Below are 3567 nucleotides of genomic sequence, written 5' to 3' on the forward strand. Positions count from 1 at the left end.
GTTCTTTTTTTTTTAATTGTGATTAAGTGATTACATAATTTCCCAAATTTCACAGTATTGTGGAATAATGATGCTCATTTAAAGTCACAAGTTCATTCTAACTTTCCTGGAGCAAATTGTCTATCACGGTCTATAACATATAACGGTGTACACATATACACCATACATGTGATCAGCAGCATGGGGATATTTAGTAGTGTTCAGTGCCATGCTTTATGTTTATTAGTAGTACTAGGATTTGAACTAGTACTGGGATTTATTTTTGTGCCAGTCCTGGGATTTGAACTCAGCCTGGGCATTGTCTCTGAGCTTTTCTGATCAAGGCTAGCACTCTACCAGTTGAGCTACAGCTCCATTTCTGGCTTTTTGGAGGTTAATTGTAGAGAAGAATCTCATGGATGTTCCTTCTTGGACTGGCTTGAATCACAATCCTCAGAGCTCAGCCTCCTGATTAGCTAGGATTACAGGTGTGAACCATTTGTACCCAGCCTTGTGTTCTTGCTTAGACTTTTCACACAGAGCTGGCACTCTGCCACTTGAGTCACACCTCAATTTCCAGCTATTTTCTGATTAATTGGAGATAAGAATTAATACGATTTATCTGTCTGTCCAGCTAGCTTCAACCAATCCTCAAATCTTAGCCTCCTGAGTAGCTAGAACTACAGGCCTGAACCAGCAGTGCCTAGACCTCATGACCTTAGACCTTACTAACCTTTTGTTCTGTGAAAGAAAAGAAGCTACTACATAGTAATGGACTGATGACAGCCGCTTGATGTTGAACTAGACCTACAGCTGCTTAGTCCTACAGAGAAGAGTAAAAAGTCCTTGCGCTAGTCTCATCCTTCAGAGGTCTGACAAGTTCTTCCTACTTTTTTGGAATGTAGCTGCCATGCTCTGAGAAAGTTCCAGCATTCACATGCAAAAGCAATACCTAAACAGAGGAGAACCAAGAAATTAAACCAAATCTAAGAAGTTGAAATCCTCAACCCTAGTTGTCAGTCCTGTTAGGAGCTTGGAAATAAATCTATAACCAGCTGGGTGCCTGTGGTTCATGCCTGTAATCCCAACTATTCAGGAGGCTGAAATCTGAGGTTAACAGTTTGAAGCCAGCCCCGGCAGGAAAGTGCACAAGACTCTTACCTCCAATTAACCACCAGAAAACCAGAAGTGGTAGAGCGCTCGCCTTGAGCAAAGAGAGCTCAGGGATAGCACCCAGGCCCAGAGTTCATCATCATCATCATCTATAACCCTATTAGAAACAAAGGAGAATGTTCTTGAGGAAGGAACACAAAGATGCAATGCCTCTGTGCCTCTGATCAGATAAAACAATATTTATTGAAATGAATTCCAGGATATGGAAATGAGGATTTCTTTCTTCGTTGTTTTTGTTTTTCTTTTTGTCTTGTTTATCTGCCTTTGGGAGGGTAAAGGGGTGCATAGAAAGGGAGTGACAAAGGTTGAACAGTGGTACTCATTAGACACTATGGTGAAAATGAATTATATCTATGGGGACAGGGAGGGAAAAACTGGGAGAGAGGGAAAAAGTGACACTGTCCCAAAACAATGTACTCTTAGCTGGGTGCCGGTAGCTCAGGCCTTTAATCCTAGGAGGCTGAGATCTGAGGATCACGGTTCAAAGCAAGACTGGGCAAGAAAGTCCATGAGACTCGTATCTGCAATAAACTACTCAGAAAAAGCCGGAAGTGGTGTTGTGGCTCAAGTGGTAGAGTGTTAGCCTTGAGCAAAAGAACTCAGGGACAGCACTCAGGCCCTGAGTTCAAGCCCCAAGATTGGAAGGAAAAGCAGGAAGGCAGTAAGAGAGGGAGAGAAGGAAGGGAGGGAAAAAGGGAAGGGAGGGAAAAAGGGAAGGGAGGGAGAGAGAAAGAAGGAGAGAGAGAAGAGAGGAGGAGGAGGAGGAAGAGAAGGAGGAGGAGGAGGAGGAGGAGGAGGAGGAGAAGAAGAAAAGCAGGCTGCAGGCTGAGAATGTGGCTTATTGATAAGAATGCTTGCCTAGCATTCATGAAGCCCTGGGTTCAATTTCTCAGTACCACATAAACAGAAAAATCCAGAAGTGGTGCTGTGGCTCAAGTGGTAGAGTGCTAGCCTTGAGCAAAAGACACTTAGGGACAGTGCCCAGGCTCTGAGTTCAAGCCCCAAGACTGGCCAAAGAAACAAAAAAAGGAAGAAAAGTACTCTTTACCTGGCTTATAACTATAACCCTTCTGTATGTCACTTTTTTTTGGGGGGGGGGTCCGGTCATGGGGCCTGAACTCTGGGCCTGGGTGCTGTCCCTCAGCTCTCCAGCTCAAGGCTAGTACTCTACCACTTGAGTCACAGCACCACTTCCAGCTTTTTTTCTTTTTGCTTATTTGTTCCTGAGGAATCGAACCCAGGGCCTCATGCATGCAAGGCAAGCGCTCTACCACTGAGCCACCTTCCCAGCCCATGTATATCACCTTTATCATAACAATTTTAAAACTTTACCAAAAAAATAAAACAGAAAACCTATTAGAGATACCCATGCTGACAGCTCTGGCCAGAACTATCTTTATCCAACTCTGGTCAACTTGAAAATCATGAGCAAGAAAATGATTGTCATTTCAGGTCACTAAATTTGGGGGTGGTTTGTTATGCAGCAAAGAGATAACTGAAGCCAAATTTGGAACCAGAAATGCGGGCTCTGCTTATAGTAAAACCCAAGTATACCCTGGCTTTTGGTCCAGCTAGTAGACCAAAGCTAAATGCTGTTAATAAAGATTTGAAAAGCTGTTAAGAAATGTTATTGGTGGCTGGAGAAATGGGGATCTAGGAATAGTTAACAAGGCCATTTAATGCAATAATGTAGATGACTTTAAGGTAGCTAATGAACTCATGGATCTGAGTAAAAGAAAATGTTCAAATTATCAACCAACAGGGCACCAGTGGCTCACATCTGTAATCCTAGCTACTCAGGAGGCTGAGATCTGTGGCTCCCACTTTGAAACCAGCCTGGGCAGACAAAACTATGAGACTCTTACCTCCAATTAACCAGCAAAAAGCCAGAAGTAGAATTGTAGTTCAAGTGGTAGAAGGTGAGCCTTGTGCAGAAAAAGCCAAGTGAGAATGTGAGGCCCTGAGCTCAGCCCCAATACTGACAAACATACACAAAAAATGTGTCAACCATCTTACTTTAGCTGCCTACAATAAAGTATAAGGGGGCTGGGAAGGTGGCTCAGTGGTAGAGAGCTTGCCTTGCATGCATGAGGCCCTGGATTCGATTCCTCAGCACCACATAAGCAAAAAGAAAGAAGCCGAAAGTGGCACTGTGGCTCAAGTGGTAGAGCACTAGCCCAGAGTTCAGGCCCCACAACTGGACCCAAAACATAAATAAATAAATAAAATATAAGGAGCAATGAACTAACAAGAAACTCCGATTCTTTTTTAAGCCAAATTTAGAGGAAATAGGAAGGGGTTGACTAGGGCTCAGAACTTAAACATTTCTTCATTTCAGCATCTTTGCCAAAGATGTTCAAAGTAAGAGATGGTCTCAGGACAAAGGCCAAACCCAGCACTGCCAGGCCCTGCAGG

The sequence above is a fragment of the Dipodomys ordii genome, unplaced genomic scaffold, assembly GCF_000151885.1.
Source record: "Dipodomys ordii isolate 6190 unplaced genomic scaffold, Dord_2.0 Scaffold167, whole genome shotgun sequence".
NCBI classification, from domain to species: Eukaryota; Metazoa; Chordata; class Mammalia; order Rodentia; family Heteromyidae; genus Dipodomys; species Dipodomys ordii.